The sequence below is a fragment of the Macaca thibetana genome, chromosome 10, assembly GCF_024542745.1.
Source record: "Macaca thibetana thibetana isolate TM-01 chromosome 10, ASM2454274v1, whole genome shotgun sequence".
Classification (NCBI taxonomy): domain Eukaryota; kingdom Metazoa; phylum Chordata; class Mammalia; order Primates; family Cercopithecidae; genus Macaca; species Macaca thibetana.
Window position 1 is genome coordinate 29,027,967 of NC_065587.1, and position 22,927 is coordinate 29,050,893.

Below are 22,927 nucleotides of genomic sequence, written 5' to 3' on the forward strand. Positions count from 1 at the left end.
TATACTGCCTAAGCAGGTAAAGAAACCATGTTATAATAGGAGCTATTTTAACATATTATCAGGCCTTAATTTTCTAAATGCCATGGTTCTAGAGCATAAATAGTCAAACAGACCAATAAAACAGAAGAGACACTCCAAAAATAGACCCGTACATACGGGAATACAAAATTTGCTATGTAGCATTTCAAATCTATGAAGAAAAGATATTTGTGTCTTTTTTTCCTTAGTATTTCTTGTTTTGTTTTGTTTTTAGAGACAGGGTCTTGTGCTGTCACCCAGGCTGGAGTACAGTGATAGATCACAGCTCACTGCAGCCTCAAACTCCTGGCTCAAGTGATCCTCCCACCCCAGCCTTTCAAGGTGTGGGATCACAGGCATGAGCCACATTGCCTGGCCTTCTATCATTTTTTTCTTCCTCAGAATCTCTCAATAAGTTATTATCTCAGGACAAGAAAATTAACCTTTACTCTGATTAAATGTGGTCCAGTCAACTGGCTACTTTATGATTATCCTCAAAGTGGGCACATGCCATTTTGGGAAGAAAGTTTGGTTGGTAGTAAGAACCCACAATGACATGTTTGCCTTTGCATTTCTATGTATTCCACATGTTATTTCCAAAGAAGCCTACTGAATTCTGGATTCCTTCCCTCAGTACTGTGAGGCATATAAACACAAATCCAATATTTAGAAAGAAGAAAGTATTTTAAGGCTGGGGACAATCTCTGAGGAATGGGTGGCTTCTAGCAGACTCGGGGTGAGGGAAGGGAAAACGGAAAGGATGAGGCATCTGGGGAGGGGCAGGATGGCAAAGAGGTCAGCAGCAACCCACCTGCTCCTCAGTATCACAGGGCTCTCACGCCATCGGAAGGACCTGACTGAAATCCAGGCTCTGGGGGAAGTCCAGGGCGTGGCAGATCTTTCTTGTCTGTGAATTCCTGATGGAGAATCACATGATTGGAACGAGAGAGTCAGAGAAATGTCAGGGCTAGTGACGCGTTCTTCCGAAAAAGAGGGGAGCAGGGTGACATCACGGAGTTTAAGGCTCCTGTTTGCTGGATCTGCTGAGCTCCTTTGACAATAATGCAAAACTTGGCTATTGTACCACCATGCGGTCCCCACACGAGGCACCAGGACCCGGGGAGCCATGGCACCTGCTCCAGGGAGCTAATCTCGCCTCGAGGGAAATGCCCTGCTGGCTGCTCTCAGGCCCTCTTCTCTGGTCCCTCTCGGTGATGCCACTTGAGAAGCCACATCCACGGCTCTAGAAATTAGAACCCCAGTGTCCCAGATACTACTGGCCAGATCCAGATTCCCTTTCTCACCAAAATGGGGTGCCCTCAGGGCCTCTGATGATTCTATCAGGAAATTCACAGGGGGCAACCCTAGGCTAGTGAAGGACAGTTGACCCCTTAACAGCACGGGTTTGGACTGTGTGGGTCCACTTATACACACATTGTTTTAAATAAATACAGTCTGCCCTCCCTCATAGAGGCACGAGTTCCAAACGCTCATCAAAAAATATAGTATCCCAGATGCACAACCACATAGATGAAGGACAAACTTTTCCTATACGTGGGTTCTGTAGGACCGACTGGGGGACTTGAGTGTGTGTGGATTTTGGTACACACAGGGGTCCTGGAACCAATCCCCCATGTGCACCGAGGGACAGCTGAGTCTGATCTAGGGAATGAGTACCTGTTTCCCATGGGTCTTCTTCCCACAGTTCTCACAGAAGCACTTGCTTGATAACTCCCTGGGCTGGAAGCAGCAGTGCAGGGCGTCCTCCTGTCCCACCCAAGAGAATAGGGAAAAAAGAAAGTGTCGGTATTTCCCACCTAGAGTACTGTATTCATCTGCTCTCACACTGCTGTGAGACAATAGCTGAGACTGGGTAATTTATAAGAAAAGCAGTTTGATTGGCTCATGGTTCTGCAGGCTGACAGGAAGCACGGCAGCATCTGCTTCTGGGGAGGCTGAAGGAAGCTCCCCATCATAGCAGAAGGCCAAGCAGGACCAGGCATCTTACATGGGAGGAGCAGGTGCACAAAAGTAAATGAGCTGGAGTGCAGGGGCGTGCCTCCCAGGTTCAAGTGATTCTCCTGCCTTAGCCTCCTGAGTAACTAGGACTACAGGCCTTGCCACCACACCCGGCTAATTTTTTGTATTTTTAGTAGAGACAGGGTTTTACCATGTTGAATAGGCTGGTCTTGAATTCCTGACCTCAGGTGATTCACCCGCCTCGGCCTCCCAAAGTGCTGGGGTTACAGGCATGAGCCACCACACTCAGCCTGGCTGCATACTTTTAAACAACCAGATCTCATGAGAACTCACTGTCACAAAGACAGTACCATGGGGGATGGTGCCAAACCATTCACGAGAAACCCTCCCCCAGGATCCAGTCTCCTTCCCACTGGCCCTATCTCTAACACTGGGGATTAAAATTGAACATGAGATTTTTGGGTGGGGACACAGCCCCAAACTATAGCGGGTACAGCCTCCCCACACTTTACAGCTGAGGATTTCAGCTTTTTTCCTGGTTTTCTTCATATCCCCCTTAATGCCTGGCCTGGTGTGGTCCCCTTGGCAGGATCTCAAAGGGCACCTACTGACTGGAGGAAGAAAACAGGAGGGGCTCCTGTTAAGGGAGCAGTATGAGGGAGGTGGAGGTAGGAGGGAAAACCATTTTTGCCAAAATAAAGGAGAAATTGTCCAGAGCCATGAAAATGAAATAAGCGACTTTTCCATAGCCAGAGATAGATCAAAGAGGCAAGGGGGAACTGGCCACACTGTATTATGTGGTGCGATGGTTTGAGGGTTTGTCCTCCCCAAAATCCAGGTTGAAACTGAATCCCCAATGTGGCTAGATGGAAAGGTGAAGCCTTTGAGAAATATTTAGGGAGGACGAGGTTGCTCACGCCTGTAATCTCAGCACTTTGGGAGACTGAGGCGGGTGGATCACCTGAGGCCAGGAGTTTGAGACCAGCCTGGCCAACGTGGTGAAACCCCGACTCTACTAAAAATACAAAAATTATCTGGGTGTGGTGGTGGGCATCTGTAATCCCAGCTACTCGGGAGGCAGGAGAATCGTTTGAACATGGGAGGCACAGGTCGTAGTGAGCTGAGATTATACCACTGCACTCCAGCCTGAGTGACAGGAAGTCTCCAAAAAAAAAAAAGAGGGGGTCATTGGGTCATAAGGGCACAGACCTCATGAATGAATTAATCCACTCATGGATTAATGGGTTAGTGGGTTATCCTGGGAGTGGGACTGGTGGCTTCATATGAAGAGGAAGAGAGACTTGAGCTGGCACATTAGCATGCTCAGCCCCCTCACCATGTGATGCCCTGCACTGCCTCGCCTCAGGACTCTCAGAGTCCCCACCAGCAGGCAGGCCCTCACCAGGTGCAGCCCCTCAACCAAGAATTCCCAGCCTCCAGAACTGTAAGAAATACATTACCTTATCTCAGATATTGACTCATAACAACAGAAAATGGACTAACACATACAGAAGCAGCAAATACCAAGAGAATCCCCTTACCAGTGTCTTCAGGAGCTTTGAAAAGGGAGGGTGAGTATGATGCTCTTTCTGCTACTCTCCATGGCACAGTCAAGGCAAATCAAGGAGTCCTTCACCTGTATCATATACAGGGCCTGCAGCCTCTCCACCTGCAAGAGGGAGAGCAGAGAGGTGAGATGGGACCACCACCATAAGCCAGGTCAGGCCAATTGCCAGAAGGTGGAGCCAAGAGACAGAAGCTCTAGAAATGGTAGTCACTAATGCTCTTTGTCCTACTCACAAAGGTGCAAAATATTACCAGTAACAGTATTATGAAACTGTGGTAAGTATTTTATGTGGATTAACTCTCTTATTCTTCTACACACTACAGGAACAACAGCTGAATGAGTTAAATGAGCAGCATCTTAAGCTTCCGAGTGCTCTGATTCTAGGTTCTTACCAAGTGTACATCAGTGATCTGGTCCTTAATCAGGTTCCAGAGTTTGAGGTAGAGTTGGGCAGCATCGTGCTGGACAAACACTGGCCACAGAGAAAAGGAACAGCCAATTAGCGAGGTCTTCAGAGTTGCTTCTCATGTCCTGCTACCTAGACACACAGGAGCACTCATCACTTTGTCTCTTCCTAGCTCCCCAGCCTACCGCAAACCTAAGCTGACACCACATATGAAGTGATCAATGAACAGTAAATTTGGTATTGATTTCTGAGAACACCTCTTAAAACTGAAGCTCCAGTGCCAGCTGCAGTGGTTCATGCCTATAATCCCAAAGCTTCAAGAGGCCAAGGCAGGAGGATCGCTTGAACTCAGGAGTTTGAGACCAGCCTGGGCAACATAGCAAGTCTCTGTCTCTATAAAAAATTTAAAAATAAGTTGAGTGTGGTGGCACACACCTGTAGTCAGAGCTACTTGGGAAGCTGAGGCAGGAAGATCACTTGAGCCCAGGATGTTGAGGCTACAGTGAGCTGTGATGTTACCACTGCACTCAGCCTGGGGAATGAGATGTCCACAGGGACTTTGAAAAGCACTGATACATTCCTGAGGATCTGGAAGGCCATGCGCATGCCCATGTAAGACCTGAGAGGGCTCTGATCTCTCCCCTCTGACTGACCACAAGGCCATATGCAAGAAAGCAATGAAGGCAAATACAGAATCGTAAACTGCCTGCGCTTTGAAGGTGTGCCCTAACAGACACACACAGCCCCTCAGCAAATACTGGAAGACTCACTGGCTCAGGCATTTAAGGAAATCTCTGACTACTTACTATCTGACCACTAAAGTAACCAAACGGAGAAGTCAGTGGCCACACACTACAGGGTAGATAGATGTCACAGAATTAGTTCAGGAAAGTTTTTTTTTTTTTTTGGGAGGGGGAACGGAGTCTCCCTGTGTCGCCCAGGCTGGAGTGCAGTGGCATGATCTTGGCTCACTGCAAGCTCCGCCTCCCAGGTTAATGCCATTCTCCTGCCTCAGCCTCCCAAGTAGCTGGGACTACAGGCGCCCGCCACCATGCCCGGCTAATTTTTTGTATTTTTAGTAAAGACGGGGTTACACCGTGTTAGCCAGGGTGGTCTCGATCTCCTGACCTCGTGATCCGCCCACCTGGGCCTCCCAAAGTGCTGGGATTACAGGCGTGAGCCACTGCGCCCGGCCTTAGTTCAGGAAAGTTGTCACTGAACAATGATCAACAAGGACAATAACAATAAAAGAGCAACAACAACAAACGCTGGTATGGGGGTCTCTGATGTCCAGTGTTTCCACATTATATTATCTAAAATGTTCTTTCTCCAACAAAAAATACAAGACATAATGAAAGAGAAAAGTATGGCCACACACAGGAAAACAGCAATCAGAAGAACTTTTCACTGAGAAACGCTAGATGTTGGCCTTACTAAACAGAGACTAACTGTTATATGTTCAAAGAACTAAGAAAACCATCCATGTCAAAAGAAGTAAAAGTATGGAAATGCTGCCTCACTGAATAAAGAGTACCAATAAAGCAAAAACTATAAAAAAAAGAACCAAGCAGAAATTCTTGAGAAGTACAATAACTAAAATGAATTTATTTATTTATTTATTTATTTGATGGAGTCTTGCTCTGTCGCCAAGGCTGGAGTGCAGTGCAGTGGCGCAATCTTGGCTCACTGCAACCTCCGCCTCCCGAGTTCAAGCAATTCTCTGCCTCAGCCTCCCGAGTAGCTGGGATTACAGGCACCCGCCACCAGGTCCAGCTAATTTTTTGTATTTTTAGTACAGATGGGGTTTCACCATGTTGGCCAGGCCGGTCTTGAACTCCTGACCTCATGCTCCACCCACCTTGACCTCCCAAAGCGCTGGGATTACAGGCGTGAGCCACCGTGCCTGGCCTGAAATGAAAAATTTACTAGCGGAGGTCAACAGCAGATTAGAGCTGGCAAAAGAAAAATCCATAAACTTAGAGACAGGTTGACTGAGGTTCTCCAAACTGAGGACGGAAGGAAGATGGAACATAGTGCCCATGCAGCTGAAAAGCTGGTTAGCTGCTCACTGCATACAGAGTTCTACTAACTCTGACACCAAAGCAATCTGATACAAAAGAAGGTTTTATACAAAAATGTGAATTTATTCTGAAGCCAGCTTGGGGGAAGGAGTATGACGCATCCTGCCTTTTAATGTGCCATTTCTCCTTTGCAGGAGAAAGGGACATTTTCATAAGGTGTGTTGTGGGGGTGGGGGGAGTGAGCAATGGCGGTTATCTACCAGGCAGCTGTACCGAGTTATGCACTGGGCAGCTGAGTTGGCACCTGCCTGGGCAGAAGTTGTAAAGGTGGCCAAGGGGATATGCCTTCTCCATGCCTTCCTAGTGGGTGAAAGGCAAACCCCTGGAGTGTGGAAGTTTTGAGGCCACCCCCTGGCAGGGAGAGTTCCCTAGTGGGTACACTTTGGGCTGCAAATCTACTGCTAAGTCTCAGGAAAGATCAGCTGGAAGAACTTGCCCTGTTCTCAACCAAACCTCCTTCAACCTATCTCCAAGTTTACAGATTCTTTCTTTACCCCTGCAGGGAATGTCTGGTGAGGGGGAGGTGAGAGGTGATACTTGCTTTTCTAAAGGACCAAAGGCAGGGGAGGGAAGAGGGGAAGTGAAAAGAAAATAACAGTAAGAAAAGTAATGAAACTAACTATCTCTTAGAGAATGGGAGTACTCAGTTACACCCAGATGGGTTCACTAGTGAACAATGGGTTCTACCAAACATTTATGGGAAAAATTACACCAATTCCCTACAATCTCTTCCAAAAGACAAAAGCAGAGAGAACACTTCCTAACTCATTCTCTGAGGCCAGCATTATCCTAATACCAAAACCAGACAGACATCAGAAAAAAAACCTAGAAACCAGTATCCTCAACAAAATATTAGTGAATCATTAACTATGTATAAAAAGAATCACAGAGGGTGACATAAGCGAGATGGTTAGAGAAGGAGGCTCCTGGGGCTCCCTTTTCCCGTGGACACACAGAAAAACTCCCATCTACACACAAATCAACTCCCTCAGAAAGAAACCCAGAAACTAGCACATGGGGCAATGGAGAAAACATCCATATCGCGATGGGTTGGAAAAGCTGAGACACACTCGCACCACAAGCCCCACCGTAGGCACAATACCTTACTGTGGGGAAGGAATCCCTGCGCCCAGCTTTCTCCTGGAGAGGCGAGGGTTTGGACCACACATAGGCAGCCCCAGCTTTTGCAGTTCCCACTCAAGGGCTTGGCTGCTAGCTCACCTAGCTCTGGCAGCAGACATGGGTCAGCAGCTATGAATCCTCTGCGACCACAGAGGGCAAAGAGGCAGTTTTAAATGGGCACGTGAGCTCTTCCAGCAGCTGTGCCCCTGCGCTCAGCACAAACAGGCAGAAATGCCAGGCTCCCAGTTTCTCCCTGGAAGGGTATGTCTGCGGGCTGTCCGACCTATTGCCCGAGGGATGGGCTTCTAGTAATAACCAGCCTGCACCTGGAGCCAATGGGCAGGTAAACAATAGATTTCCAGGAGTCTGGACAGGTGTGTGGGCAAGTCCCATGCCTTCTCCCACCCCCTGCTCCATGATAAAATCAGGTCTCTAACTTCACACATTGAGTACACAACGCTTACCCCTCTCAAACGAAGGACTAGCTCCTCCATCACCAAGCTTTGGGAGTTGACAAGGCTCTGTATTTCTGAGTCCCACAGGGGCACAGAGACCAAAAAACATCGCCCCAGGCCCAGTGCAGGGTGAAAAGGCAAAAAGGCCTGACTCCCACTGTCTCCCTAGAAGGAGTTTGTCTGCACATGTGCAGCTGCTGCCCTGGGGTTTCCATGCATCTGGGAGCAGACAGAGCAGGACACCAGTGCTCCTGAGACCCTGAACAGGCAGGTGAGCACTTCCACAGCAGCTCCCACTGGTTTGCTCAACAGATAGCGTCAAGCTTCCAACCTGTCTATCTCTAAGCAGAGAGGAGTCAGCATTTGCTAGGCCCCTGGGGGTGACAAAGAGCAAAACAATGCATTGAAGGAGTGTGCAGTTTAAAAATGAGTGCAGGCACTTGCCACAGATCCTCTGTCTGGCTTTTTGCAGAGCAAGTGGGGGATAAACTCATGCTCCCAGCTTTTCCTTCAGGATAGAATAAACTGGCACACACACTTAATGCCCCAACGTCTCCAGCTGCACCTGAAGGGGCTGGCTTCTATCTCCCCTGTCTGGGGCACTGACAGGACTTGACACATTCTAATCTCCTGAGGGCCGCTAAGAACATAAATGAATTTGGACAAGTACAAAGGGTCAAGAGGTGCTCTGAGTCTTTGGCAGGGCTAATTGATAAGTTCATCTCCTCTACAAGGTCAGTGGGACAAGACTGACCTCAGGTGATCTGCCCATCTCGGCCTCCCAAAGTGCTGGGATTACAGATGTGAGCCACCGTGCCCCGCCTGACCCTGTCTCTTAAAAAAAAATTCAGAAGACCAACAAAACAAAAAGTTGTTTTTTTGAAAAGATAAACAAAATTGAACAATCTTTAGCTAAACTAAGAGGAAAAAAGACTCAAATAAGTAAAATCAGAGGAAAAAAAGAGACATTACAAATGATACCACCTGAGTTCGAGAGTTCGAGACCAGCCTGACCAACATGGAGAAACCTCCATCTCTACTAAAAATACAAAATTAGCCAGGTGTGGTGGCACATGCCTGTAATCCCAGCTACCTGGGAGGCTGAGGCAGGAGAATCGCTTGAACCCAGGAGGCAGAGGTTGTGGTGAGCCGAGATAGCGCCACTGCACTCCAGCCTGGGCAACAAAAGTGAAACTCCATAAAAAAAATAATAAATAGAAGAAAAAGAAAAAATAAAAATAAAAGATGCAAATCAATTAAAAAGTTATCCTATGCTCATGGATTAGAAGAATAAATACTGTTATGACCATACAGCCAAAGCAGTTATAGATTCAATGCAATTTCTATATATATATATATATATAAACAACCAATGACATTCTTCACAGAAATAGAAAAACGAAAATCCTAAAACTCATATGGCACCACAAAAGACCCTGAATAAACAAAGCAATCCTAGACAGACAGAACAAGCTGGAGGCATCACACCACCAGATTTCAAAATGTATTGCAAAGCCACAGTAACCAAAACAGCATGGTAATGGCATGAAGACAGACACACAAAGAAATGGAACAGAATAGAGAACCCAGAAGTGAATTCACACACTTAACAGTCAAATCATTTTCAACATAATGCTAAGAACTCACACTGAGGAAAGAACAGCCTCTTCAATAAATGATGCTGGGAAAACTAGTTATTTATATGCAGAAAAATAAAACTAGACCCCCCTCTCTCACCATATACAAAAAGCAACTCAAAATGGATCAAACAGTTGCATCTAAGACCTAAAACTATGAAAACACTACAAGAAAATATTGAGGAAATGCTTCAAGACATTGGTCTGGGCAAAGATTTTTTGTGTAAAACCTCAAAAATAGACAAATGGGATTACATCAATATAAAAACCTTTTGCACAGCAAAGGAAACAAGGTGAAGAGACAACCCGCAGAATGGGAAAAAATATTTGCAAACTATGCCTCTGACAAGGGTTCATATTCAAAATACATAAGGAACTCAACTCAATAGCCAACAAACAAATAATCTAATTTTAAAATGGGCAAGATGTGAATAGACATTTTTTTCTCTCCCTTTCTTTCTTTCTCTTGCTCTGTCACCCAGGCTGGAGTACAGTGGCACAATCTCAGCTCAACCCCAACCTCCGCTTCCTGGGTTGAAGTGATTTTCCTGCCTCGGCCTCCTGAGGAGCTGGGATAACAGGCACGTGCCACCACACCCAGCTAATTTTTTGCATTTTAGTAGAGATGGGGTTTCACCATGTTGCACAGGATGGTTTCAAATTCCTGAGCTCAGGTAATCTGCCCACCTCAGCCTCCCAAAGTGCTGGGATTGTATAGGCTTGAGCTACCACGTCCAGCCCAGCCTGAACAGACATTTTTCAAAAGACATACTAATGGGTAACAGGTATATGAAAAACTACTCAACATCAGTAGTCACCAGGGAAATACCAATCAAAGCCACTATGAGATACCACCTCATCCCAATTAGAATGGCTACTATTAAAAACAAAAAATGGCGGGGTGCCTGTAATCCCAGGGAGGCCAAGGCGGACAGATCATGATGTCAAGAGATCGAGACCATCCTGGCCAACATGGCGAAATTCCATCTCTACTCAAAATACAAAAATTAGCTGGGCGTGATGGCACATGCCTGTAGTCCCAGCTACTCAGGGGGTTGAGGCAGAAGGATCACTTGAAACCGGGAGACGGAGATTGCAGTGAGCTGAGATCACGCCACTGCACTCCAGCCTTGCAAAAAAGCAAGACTCTGTCTAAACACACACACACACAAATAACCAATGTTGGTGTGGATGTGGAGACAGGAGACGACTTAATATACTGTTGTTAGGAGTGTAATTTAGCTCACCTGTTAGAGAAGGTAGATAGCCAGAAATGAGCAGGCAAGGGAACCCCAGGGAAAAGTAGTACTGGAGACGCTGCCCACTGACAGCAAAAAAGACAACGGCCATACTGGCTGCTTGGGGCCTCATGGTTGGGCTCCTTCTGCCCTGAAGGGTGGATGTATCAGGGCCCAGCTGGAGATAAGTGTGGTATGCCATTTTTCTTGCTGATGAGCACGTGCATGCCTCCAAAAACGTGCCCTAGAGTAGCCTTTTGCTCACTGTAATAAAAAAAAGCATACCCTTGGGTGGACATTTGAAATGCTAATGAGACATGGACATGTGTACTAGCCATGTACAACCACAAGCATGTGCACCAAAGGAGACTGCCTAAAACACGATTGCAAGTGACACTCCCTCAAGCCCCTCAGAGAATAATCACGAAGAGCCTCATAGAGTCCCAGCACGGCCGCTGCGGGCTCATTCACTCTCTCAGCAGCTGCTCTGCCTGTCATCTGGAGGGTGCTGTCTCTAAATAAACCTTGCTGCTGCTGTCGCTTTCCATCCCAGCCAGCTGCTCCTTCTTGGAATGTACTTTATCTTCTTCCAATAAACTGCTACTTAACCTTTGTGTCTCTTGGCTGCATTTTCTTCCAAGAAAACAAGAACTGATGACCCTGCCCCTCTCCCAGTAAAACCACTATGGAAAACACCATGGAGGTCCCTTGAAAAACTAAAAGTAGATATACCATATGACCCAGCAATCCCACTGCTGGACATCTACCCAAAAGGAAGGAAATCAGTATCCAAGGGATATCTGCACTTCCGGGTTTACTGCTGCACTATTCACAATAGCCAAGATATGGAATCAACCTAAGTGTCCATCAACAGGTAAATGGACAAAGAAACTGTGGTATAGGCTGGGTGCAGTGGCTCACACCTATAATCCCAGCACTTTGGGAGGCCAAGGCTGGTGGATCACCTGAGGTCAGGAGTTCGAAACCAGCCTGACCAACATGGCAAAACTCAGTTTCTACCGAAAATACAAAAATTAGCTGGGCGTGGTGATGCACACCTGTAATCCCAGCTACTTGGGGGGCTGAGGCAGGGGACTTGCTTGAACCTGGGCGTGGTGATGCATACCTGTAATCCCACCTACTTGGAAGGCTGAGGCAGGGGAATCGCTTGAACCCGGAAGGCAGAGGTTACAGTAAGCCAAGATCCCACCAATGCCCTCCAGCGTGGGCAACAAAAGGGAAATCTCATCTCAAAAAAGAAAAAAGAAACTGTGGTATATACACACAGTGGAATCTTATTCAGTCACAAAAAAATAGCAACATTCTGCTATTTGTAGCAACATGGATGGAACTGGGGGACAGGATGTTAAATGAAATCAACCAGGCACCACATGTTCCCACTCATACCTGGGAGCTAAAGTCATTGATTTCATAAAGGAAGAGAGTAGAACAGTGCTTAGCAGAGGCTGGGGAGGGCTGGAGAAGGGATAGGGAAAGACTGTTCAATGTGTACAAAGCTACAATCAGGAGGAAAAAGTGCAGGCGTTCTGTTGGAGACTGCAATTAACAATAGTGTATATTTCAAAATAGCTAGAAAAGGGTTTTGAGCGTTCTAACCACAAATAATAAACGTGTGAGGTGATAGACATGCTAACTGCTCTAATTTGGCTGTCTTTTTGTTGTGTTTTGTTCTGTTAGGTTTTTGTGAGTTGGAGTTTTGCTCTTGTTGCTCAGGCTGGTTGCAATGGCACGACCTCTGCTCAGGGCAACCTCCGCCTCCTGGGTTCCAGCAATTCTGCTGCCTCAGCCTCCGAGTAGCTGGGATTACAGGCATGCACCACCATGCCCGGCTAATTTTTGTATTTTTAGTAGAGATGGGGTTTCACCATGTTGACCAGGCTGGTCTCGAATTCCTGACCTCATGAGATCCGCCTGCCTCGGCCTCCCAAAGTGCTGGGATTACAGGTTCAGCCACCGCGCCCAGCTGATTTGTCTGTTACACAGCGTATGCATGCATCAAAACATCCCTCTCTACATCAGAAATACGGGCAATTATTATGTGTCTGTTAAAAACAAACAAGAATTTTGACCTAACCAGGTGTTGGAAAAGATGTGGATAAACAGGATCATTTACATACTCCTACGAAGAGGCGTAAAATAATACAATTGCTTGGAAAACTATTTGCCATCGTCTTACAAGTTATAAATTCACTCAACTTCAACTCAAAAAATGCGAGAGAGATTATCACACAGGTCCTGGAGACATGTGTAACAATGTGCATAGCAACACTGTCTGTGATAGGAAAAACATGCAAAGAACTTAGGTGCTCAACCTGACCGGCAGAGCACAGGTGCCTAAGCCATAAGACACTCAAGCAATGGGGAGGCCACTCACTCACTCATCAGGGAAAACTGGGTAACGACAGCACATGTCAGGACATAGTGAGTCTCAGAAACAAGGTTGAATCAAAAAACCAATTCTTCAAAGACAATAGATAACATTATTTCTTTTTACAGATTCAAACTATAAATGGAAATGGAACTTGATGTTGTTTATGGATCAATATATATGTGAGTAATAAAACTCCTTAAATAGATCATGAAAATCACAAAGCCAGGCAATTTCCTCTGAGGGGAGGGCCGGAGGATGAGGCAGACAGCTTATCACTGCGAACAATGTTCTAGTTTGGAGGTGAAGGAGTTTCTTAAGTGTTTATGTTATTATTCATCAGTTAATGAATCAATTAAGACCTTGGAATCAAGGCCAGTGGTCTGAGGAAAGCAGCCATGGTCCGGCACAGGCCTGAGGGAACCATTCTCACCGCATACAGCATAGGCAGAGCCTCTGTGGTAGGTAATAGATCTGAATCACAAACCACTTCACAATCATCCCCCAGCAACACTCTATTTTGATTGACCCTTAAAGGCGGAAGAGCCTTCCCAAAGCTCAGACAGGCATGTCTTCTAGTGAGAACCACAAAAGCCAAGCCAAGTTTGGGTATTGTAGACACTACCCTCTAGTGAAATATATGAGGACCATCCAGGTAGAAATAAGCTGAAACAAGCCCCCCAAGCAGTGTACCAAGTATATAAAAATGAGCAAGCACTAAACAGCAAACAAAAAAAACATGAGAACCACAAATCTCATGGATAGATCAGTGTTCCCATCTATGGGCGGGCCACCTACTGAAAGTGGCACAGGATCCAAATACATTCTAAACATTGTATGAATACTTAAATTTTTCAGATAAAGAAACCATGAAAGCCCCCAAGTGTGGCTTCGACATCATTATTCAGCTAAGATCTGCTCTGTGGCTTCAGCTCTGGCCCCAGCCTTTGAAAGGCCAATTACAAACAAAATGCCCACTTAGTGTCATTTCTGGGGTCTCTGCACTTGCATATGGTCAAGTGATCATTTTGGTTACTGCCGCATCTAACCAGCATAGCAAAGAGGGAGGTCACTTGTATTAACTCTTAACATTGAACATACGGTTGCAAATATTCTACACATAGCTTGGGAAATCTCATATACTTTATATTTTGAGGTATAAAAAGTTTGTAATGCACAGGTATGATGCTGCAATAATGAATGGTTTGGATCATTAATGTTATGTATAAGACAACTAAAAACCTTTAAAAAGAAGAAATTGAAAATTTATACATATGAAAAAGAGAATAAACTTGCCAAATAGTCCAGGAAGAATATTCTATTCTTTTTGGGTTAACAACTATCAATTAAATTAACAACTATTAATTCAATTTAAAAAATAATTCAGTTAAGAGTCTATCAGTTCTATGTTTTGTAAAATTCTTTGGTACATTCATATTTGTCATATTAAAGTAAATAATCTTTTCACAATTGTATTTGAGTTTTAATTATTCAATTACAACTAAGCCATGAGTCTTCCAAGAAAAAAATCCTATTTCGCAAATTCTTCGCATCTTGTAAAGATGAATTAAAACCAGAATGTTGATTTTACCACATCAAATTATTATGATAGAAAAATTCCAAACATATATACAACATCAACAATAAATTATCTTTGAGTCTAGATACAATAAAACATATTTAAAAGCTGGAACAAAGGAAGAAATGTTTTAGAGAAAAGCAAAGTACCCAAAACAGTTTGATCTCACCAACCAAACTTCAGAAATCACAGACTACACAAATGCCTGCGGCACATGCTCTTTGTCATGTCCAGTCCATTTACAGGGACTGAAAATTGTTGTCCAAATGACCACTTGAGATGATCACAATTCAACAGTGGAAGATGAAATGCTCAACTTTTGAGAGTTGACCAAACGATGAATCATAGGAACAGCATTACCTTTGGAAAACATGTTCCTAAAGATAATTTTCCTGAATTATATTCTGTCACGGACCATGGACCAGAAAAATGGTAGCTTTAAGTGTGCTGTTTCTAAATCATGTATTTCAGATATTTGGACAGGCAGAACTAAGCACAACAGAGTCTTTTTAACTTAACATCATGATGAATTAATCATGAACTCATTGAGGATTCTCTGCTGGAAAATCTGATTGAAGAAATCAGTTACAGACTGGAAAGCCAGTTTTTAAAATGTCAGTGTCATACGATTTTCATCAACAGTAGAACAAAGAAGATGAAGGCTAAGAATGGGTTAAGAATAGCCAACACACCAGGCATGGTGGCTCACAACTGTAATCCCAGAACTTTGGGAGGCCAAGACAGGAGGATCACTTGAGCCCAGGATTTCAAGACCAGTCTGGACAACACAGTGAGACCTCATCTCTTATAAATTAAAAAAAAAAAAAAATAGCAAGCAGCCAGGCGTGGTGGCTCATGCCTGTAATCCTAGCATTTTGGGAGGCTGAGGTGGGAGGAGTGAGCCCAGGAATTCAAGAGCAGCCTGGGCAATGTGGCAAAACCCCATCCTAAAAAAAAAAAAAAAAAAAAAAAAAAAAAAAAAGAATAGCAAACAGAGTTGGAGGCTTCATGAGCATGCAGCCTGTGTCATGGCCCAGGGCCCTGGCTCAGAAGAGTCCCTGGCTTCCTTTAATGCTCTCCTGTTCCCAATTTGAAATTCTTAATAATTTTTTTAATCAAACGCTCTGCGTTCTTATTGCCATGGGACTCACAAACTATGTATGTTTGTCCTGTGGACAGTGATTTGTTCACATTCCTCAGATCGGTGGTTCAGGAATTCACTGTGGCACAGCAGAAGGTAAGAAATTTTGGCCAAAGAAAAAAAGCCAGTTGCATCATCCTTCATCAGTCAAGACATCTGACAGCACAGAGCCTCTAGAGTTGCCTTGTCAGGTACTTTTGCAACATGTTCAAACACTACAGAATAGCAGCCATCATATGCTTAAAAGGCTACTTAAACAATAACCACCACAAAAGCCTTAATTCTATAGTTTGCAGAACTTAGTACCTGTGATCTATCCACCAGAACCTAGCAAGGAAGTAACTGAACTAAAAGTCATCTTGAGAATCCAAATATTTCTCATGTGATACCCGCCACAGAGACCCTCCTAGCCTTCAATTCCAGTGGAGATGCTGAAATTCAAGTGCATTTAAGGAAAACTGAGAGGCAGATGGCCTCAACTGTTACTGTATCTTAACATCCAGCCCTTTAGCGTTATGTGAAAAGTTGCCAAAATGTAGGCAGATGCCATTACCTATAGAAATTAAGTTTGTGTAAAATCTTTTCTGAATGCATGGTCATTTTCAGTGTGTTTTCACAACTAATGGATACTAAAAGTACAATTATCTTGAGGAGAGGTCCTGAATCTTTTTGTTCTGTTTTGCTAAAACACTAGGAACCACTTGTCTAACAGTCTTGCTACTCTAAAGGCAGGTCCTGGGACCAGCAGCATCGGTATTATCTGGGCGCTTGTTAAAAAGGCAAACTGTTAAGCCCCACTGCAGATCTGCTGACCTGGCTTGGGAGGAGAGAGAGAGAAATCAACTAGCGTCCTCCCAAAGTGCTGGGATTACAGGTGTGAGCCACCGTGCCTGGCCTACTGTCTATTGACTTTTGACAAAGGCACGAAAAACACACCAAGGGGAAAGAACAGTCTATTTAATAAATGGTGCTTGGAAAAGTGGCTATTCATATGCAGAAAATAAAATTAGAGCCTTATCGTATACCATGCCCAAAAATCAACCCAAAATGGATCAAAGACTTAAACATTAGGCCTGAAACTGTAAAATTACTATAAGAAAGCACAGAGTTTTAAAGCTCCATGACACTGATTTGGGCAACTACTTTTTGGGTATGTCCCCAAAAGCACAGGCAACAAAAGCAAAAATAGAAACAGGATGGCATCAAACTAAAAAGCTTCTGCACAGCAAAAGGAAAAAGTAATGAAGGAGACAACCCACATCGTGAGAATAAGTATTTGCAAACCACACATTAGATAAGGGGCTAATATCCAAAATATATAAGTAATTCAAACAACTCAACAGCAAAAGAACAAATAAGCCAATATAAGAATGAACAAAGGAACCAAATACATTTTTCCAAAGTAGAAACATACAAACAGCCAACAGGTTCATGAAAAAATGCTACCTGGGAGCAGTGACGTCAGTATCATCTGGAAGTTTGTTCAAAAGGCAAAATATCAGGCCCCACTGCAGACCCACTTACCTGAAAGCTGCATTTTGACAAGATTCCCAGGTGATCCATATGCACGTTAAAGTCTGAGATGCTTACTATACACAGCAAGTACTGAAGAAGCTCTGGGGCCCAGAACTGACTGGTGGCAACCTAAATCTTTAGGAAAATGCAAACTAAAACCACAGTGACATAACACCTCCCTCTCACTAGAACAGGTTTTATGAAAAAGATGGAAGGTTAAGTGTTGGCCAGGATGTGGAGAAAGGGGAACCCTAGTACACTGCTGGCATATAGTACAGCTGCGATGGAAAATGGCATGGACGTTCCTCAAAACACTAAACATAGAACTACCATGTGAGCCAGCAATCCCACTTCTGAGAATATATCCAAGGGAACTGAAATCACTGTGTTCAGGGATATCTGCACTCCCATGTTCACTGTGGCCCCATTTACAGGAGCCAAGATATGGAATCTGCCTAAATGAATCAGCCTAAGATGAATGCATACAGAAAAGGCAGTGCACATGTACAACGACATACTATTCAGTCTTAAAAAGAACAAAACTTGGCTGGGCGCAGTGGCTCATGCCTGTAATCCCAGCACTTTGGGAGGCCAAGGCAGTCAGATCACCTGAGGTTGGCAGTTTGAGACCAGCCTGACCAACATGGTGAAACCCTGTCTCTACTTAAAATGCAAATATTAGCTGGGCACGGTAGCGGGCAACTGTAATCCCAGCTACTTGAGAGGATGAGGCAGGAGAATCGCTTGAACCCAGGAGACGGAGGTTGCAGTGAGCTGAGATCACGCCACTGCACTCTAGCCTTGGCTACAGTGTGAGACAACATCCCAAAAAATTAAAAAAAAAAAAAAAAAAAGAAAAAAAAGGAAGAAGAATGATGGTTACCAGAGCTGGCGGGGTGGCAGAACAAGGGAATGGAGACTTCCTCTTCAAAAGATACAAAGTTTCAGCCAAGCAGGAGAAAAAAGTTTTGAGGTCTATTGCACAGCAGGAGACTATAGTCAATAATAATGAACATTTCAAAATAAGAGGAAATTTCAAGTGTATCACCATAAAGAATGCCAAGTAAGTGAAGTAACAGGTATGTTCATTAGCTTCACTCAATCTTTCCATATTGTATTGTTAAGTTAAATCTGGTCTAAAACTGCCTCCACAATTCATACTAGCACCTAACTGGAAACAGCTCTAAAGTCCAACCATAGAAGAGTAAATGGGCAAATTATAGTACATTTGTACAAGGGAATACTACTCAGCAACAGAAAACACAGCAACACCAAGGAATCTCAAAAATGTCATCTACAAAAGAGTACATACTGCATGACTCCCTCTATATGAGATTCTAAAAGAGGCAAAACTAGTCTATAATGACAGAGGGCAGACCAGGGGTTGCCTGGGGCTGGGTGGGGGAACTTCCAGCAAATGAGTCACAGGGATTTAAGGTTATAGGAATGTTCTGCATCACGATTGTGGATGTGGTGCACACATTTCTGAAAATTTTGTGGACATGGACACCCCCACCCCCATAGAGAGGTTATTCTCATGAGAGAATACACATGGTACATATCAGATTATTCATTTCTCTTCCTCAAGTTGCAAAACTTCTGGGGTCCAAGAGAGATGGGCAGGTGACTGTGGGTAAGAACGATTCTACAGGAATGGGAGAGACCCAGAAAAGGTAGAAACAGTGTCAGCATCCTAATTATTATCAGTTTGTTGTTGTTACTGTTTTTGAGATGGAATCTCGCTCTGTTGCCCAGGCTGGAGTTCAGTGATGTGATCTTGGCTCACTGCAACCTCTACCTCCTGGATTCAAGCGATCCTCCTGCCTGAGCCTCCCGAGTAGCTGAGATCACAACCAGCTAATTTTTTTTGTATTTTTAGTAGAGATGGGGTTTCATCATGTTTGCCAGGCTGGTCTCGAACTCCTGACCTCAAGTGATCTGCCTGCCTCCGCCTCCTAGACAGCAACACTAAGGTTGCAGAGCTCAGGAGTCAGTCCTGCGCCCCTGCCTCCTCCCTCATGAGGTTCCCCTGACCCCCCAGGGCCTCAGCTTCCATATCTGCACATCTGGGAGAGAAAGACACCATCAGGGAGGGCAAATCATACCTGGGAAGGGCCAGACTCCAGCAGTTTCAGCAGTGGCTGAAAGATTATGGTTATTTTTGCCATCATTACAATGGAATGTCCACTCCCCCCAGCCAGCTCTACAATACTCAACACCAATGTCCAGCTGCTCCACGTGGAGGCGTTGGGAAGAGAGCACAGGCCTCTTGGCTTGGCTCTGGTCACCAGGAGGGGTCAGGGAGGGACACCTGCCAAGAGAATGGGGGAGGGAGCCCACCACTCAGGAATGCAGGGGCAGGACGTGGGACAAAGGGCTGCCTCCACCCACCAGTGGAAGCCTGACCCTGAGCCTAAAGAAACTGGCCACCAATGTGCTGACCCTAGGGCCTGAGGACAGGTCCCCGAGTAGACCTCTCAAAGAGACAGTCCCACATTCCAGGGCATGGGGGAACTCTGGCCATCTGGCAGCTGGAGTAGAACAGAAAGGGCACAGCTGTCTGAGACCCATGAGGCTTCCCAAAAAGAGGTTCCAGGCCTAAGAGGCCACCAGTGCTCAGACTCCTGGTTGCCAATCTTGCCAGGGCAAAAAGGCAAGTGAAGGAAACCCTCTTTTCATGGAGCGCTCTGCCTTGCAGTGTGAGCTGAGATCCCTGCGGGAAAGCTGGCTTCCGCTCATCTAGAATGAGCAGGCAGGACTCCATCAGGCCTGGCTCTGGCTCCAAGCTGGGCAGCAGGCCAGCCCCAGGCTCCACCAGCCCCTCTGGCAAAGGAGGGCCCTCAGGAGGCAGAACATGATTCATGCCCTGCTGGAATTTGTTGAGCCTGCCAAGATTTGCAGCTCCTCTGAGGAGATCAGGTCCTGCCCTGATCAAAAGAAAAGATAGATGAGGATACTATAAATAGGCCAGAGTCACCCAGCTGGCCTCAGGGATGCAGGTGGTACATGTTCTAGGTTCAAAAGACGCTAAGAAACTCCAAATCCAGGTTGACATCGTGGTACACCACCACCTGCTTCAGGGGGATACAGGGGACGAGGAGGAGCTATTGGCACAGCGTTCAGTTCCAGCAAGTTCTGACTTCTGCTAAAATTGGTTAATTGGCTGCTTTGCATGATTCAGGGCACACAGGCTTTTCTGTCAGAGTTCACTCACTCACACCCCCAGAAAAATGGACTCGGCTTGCTTTTTCCTAACGTTTGCCTCTGCGGAATCAGCGGTGGACATGTGAACTGGGGTTTCTGTCCCTGTCATGTGAGGAAGACAGGCAGGGAGCACTATGCAATGAGTCAGGAGGCCTGGTGGGGAGCTTGGGCATATCTGGGCCTCATTCTCCTCCTCTTTAAAATGGGGTACAATCGTCTCCCGTGGTTGATGTCATAAAATTCCACAAACGTAGTCTTTTTTTTTTTTTGACAGTCTCACTCTCTTACCCAGGCTGTAGTGCAGTAAGGCAATCTTAGCTCACTGCAACCTCTGCCTCCCGGGTTCAAGCGATTGTCCTGCCTCAGCCTCCTGAGTAGCTGGGATTACATAGCCGGCCACTATGCCCGGCTAATTTTTGTATCTTTAGTAGAGACGGGGTTTCACCATGTTGGCCAGGCTGGTCTTGAACTCCTGACCTCATGTGATCCACCCGCCTTGGCCTCCCAAAGTGCTAGGATTACAGGCATGAGCCACCATGCCCAGCCACACAAACTTAGTCTTAACCACAGACGCTGATTATCTGCTGGTTGTGGAGGTCAGAGGTCTGAGATGGCGCTCTCTACATGTGCTAACGTCACGATGTCTGCCACGCTGGGGTCAAGTTCTGTTGAAAAGCCAGCGCTCATGGTCTGCCAGAGCCCAGGATGGGGCTGTGTGGTCAGCAGGAGGGTGAGGGATCAATCAGCATCACTCCTGGCCAGGGTGTTCTGGGAGGGAAAGGGGGACTTTGTTCAAGTGGAAGCCAGGAGTATTCCCAAGACTGGCCTTTGAGGGGTACCCACTGTGACCCCCAAATCCTCATCACCCTTCAGAGAAGCTTCCTGGGGCCAAGACGGAGAAGGCTGCTTCATTTCATCTGAGCCATGCACCACTGTTGTGGGCCTGCCCTGTGCCCAGTCCTGTGCTGGACTCGGCCTAAGTTTTCAGCGTGTGACCCACCCTTGGTGAGTCCTGTCTGCTGTGCTGGGGAGACAGACATACACACATACTCGGTCAAACACTGTGGAGCAAAACCAAGGGACAGGTCACTCCAGAGACAGAGTGAAGCAGGGGTGTCTGAGAAAGTGTCCAGGGTAACTGGGTTTTGAAGGTTCACCAGGCAGATGAGAATGTGGAATTCCAGCCAAGGGGAAAAATGTATACAAAGACATCAAGGAATCAAAGTGTCCGTGTGGTAGGGGAGGGTTTGGGACTATAAGCAATTTAGTATTACTTAGGGGTGAAATCGCAGGGCTGGACAGGGGGGTGGGAGATGAGGCCAGAGGTCGGCAGGGGTGGGTTAAGGGGTCTGGCCTTCAGACTGCAGGCACTGGGGATTTTCAGCTGTGGAGAGAGAAGGTCAGCTGTGCATTTGACAGCATGAGTGGCTGGGGAAGAGCAGGGGTTGGGGAGGAGACCAGCTGAGCACAGAACCAGATGCCCATGCTGAGATGTTGCCAGAGGACACAGAAGAGGCGACTTTCCACCCTGAAAGGATGTCTGCCCAGCACAACACACAGGACACCAGAACCCACACGCCACAACACTGGACAGCTGAGAGGTGGCTCACTCCAAAGTCCCAGCCAGGAACTTCTTTGACGGAGGACGGGGCTACCGTCCCCAGGCTGCCAGTCTCAGAGACAAGAGGGTTCTTGTCTTTCTCATAATCAGCAATTCCAGCATTTGAGAGTCACTCCTTTGACTATGACCCTGCTCACCCACCGGCAGTGATGAGGGGAGAGCTGGGTTTGGCAGAAGTGACCTGGAACCGAGTTCCAGGCTGGCTGCTGGCTAGCGTGCACTCAAGAGAGAGCTGAATCTGTTTCTGCCTCCGTAAACGTGGACATCTGGCTCCTTTACTGTGGCAATACTGCTGGCTGAGGTCCCCCAACCCATATGGAGAAAGGGCTCAGAGAGATCCCCACTCCTGCATCCCTTTCAGGTGAATATGACTGTGTCTTCTACCATCAGCGTGGGGACAGCAGCGGGAATTAGAGCAGTGAGGTGGGTGCCAACACCTACTCCATCAGGCTGGTCTTTCTCCTCATCTCCCACCCTGTTCCCTCCTGCGAGGGGCTCTTCTCTGGCCAGTGAGGTAAAGTCCAGAGGAGAGGGGTGGCAAGGCCTACCCTGTCCTACCTGCCTTCACTGCAGAGCAGGGCAGTCAGGGCCAGTCCATGTGGCAGGTTCTGGCTCATGGGACGGGCCCAGAGCCAGGCAGCCTTTCTCACCGGGTCTGCCTGGGTGGGCTCCTGGAGGCGGGGATGGTATCTTCAAGGAGAGGACTGGAAGTGAGGCTTGCAGAGGGGAAGACGGACCTGGGGCAGGAGGGAGGGATTCCAGAAACTTCTGGGAGGTGGACTGTAGGCAATGTGGGATCTCCCCAGAGAGCCAGACATCCCTGATGTCAGGAGCTGGGCTGCTGGCGGGGGAGATTGGTGAATGCCTTGGGCATGGCCCAACAGGGTAGAGCTTTGGCTTTAAGTGTAAACCTGAATCTCCCTCTACTTTTGCATGGGGTGTGGAAATGGTAACTGGGGCTCTTCTGGGAAATA

General features: G+C 46.3%; 2 protein-coding genes, 1 pseudogene and 1 gene segment (V, D, J or C); all 4 read right to left on the minus strand.

The window, feature by feature from the left end:
• LOC126929708 (immunoglobulin lambda-1 light chain-like) overlaps positions 1-22,927 on the minus strand; it is a 340,164-nt gene that overhangs the window by 100,685 nt on the left and 216,552 nt on the right.
• LOC126929706 (immunoglobulin lambda-1 light chain-like) overlaps positions 1-22,927 on the minus strand; it is a 250,860-nt gene that overhangs the window by 87,222 nt on the left and 140,711 nt on the right. The window lies entirely within an intron of this gene.
• Positions 1-22,927, minus strand: part of LOC126929707 (immunoglobulin lambda-1 light chain) — a 309,873-nt gene that overhangs the window by 81,637 nt on the left and 205,309 nt on the right. The window lies entirely within an intron of this gene.
• LOC126929752 (ubl carboxyl-terminal hydrolase 18-like) overlaps positions 525-22,927 on the minus strand; it is a 51,530-nt pseudogene continuing 29,127 nt past the window's right edge.